Raw genomic sequence first — 754 nt, 5'->3', positions numbered from 1 at the left:
AAATTACTTTCTAAGGTACTAGGATGTGCAGATTCAGTGAAATTGGAGTCACTTTTCAGCAAGCTTCTAAACATGTTCAACATAGTTATCCTCTCTATTCATGAACACTTTGGCCAAGCAGACGCCCTTGGATTGCCAAACACAGGAGGCCAGGTGTTAATTCCTCCTCTACAATGTTGAAACTAGGAAACAATAATCAAAACACTGTTCATGAATATTTGAATTAAANGCATCAATTATGACCATTTTTTCTTTTTGTGAACACTACACTTTAATGCATAACTTTGATGATCTTAAGGTTGTTCANTTTCTTCTAACAGGTGGTATACATTCTAGATCAAGTGAGGGCTTTAGAGGAGGATCTACTCCATAACATCACATTGAGTTGTAACACTCAGTTCTAACTACTAACACAATAAAAAAACTAAGCTTGAAAAGGCCAAAGCCACCACGTACATTATTTTCATCATTTTTCTTCTGTTCCCTTTTGCTTCCTATATCTTTAAAGGCTCTGAACTTTTGTTCCATGCACAAGTAACTTGTTTTATACGAGATGCCAAAGGAAACACATGCAACCAAGAACTGGAACTTGTCACACACACTAATCACTCAACCATTCTCAGGCTGCCTTTCTATACAAAAAAGGGAATGCTTCGTCAATTAGAGGAAGAAATAATGCCTAAAACTTAAACAAGTCAATCAATTCATGATTGGAAGTATCAAAATAGTAGGCCTACAAAGGAAGATATTGGTA

Source organism: Vigna radiata, unplaced genomic scaffold (assembly GCF_000741045.1).
Source record: "Vigna radiata var. radiata cultivar VC1973A unplaced genomic scaffold, Vradiata_ver6 scaffold_422, whole genome shotgun sequence".
Taxonomy (NCBI): domain Eukaryota; kingdom Viridiplantae; phylum Streptophyta; class Magnoliopsida; order Fabales; family Fabaceae; genus Vigna; species Vigna radiata.
Note: the sequence above shows the minus strand (reverse complement) of the source record.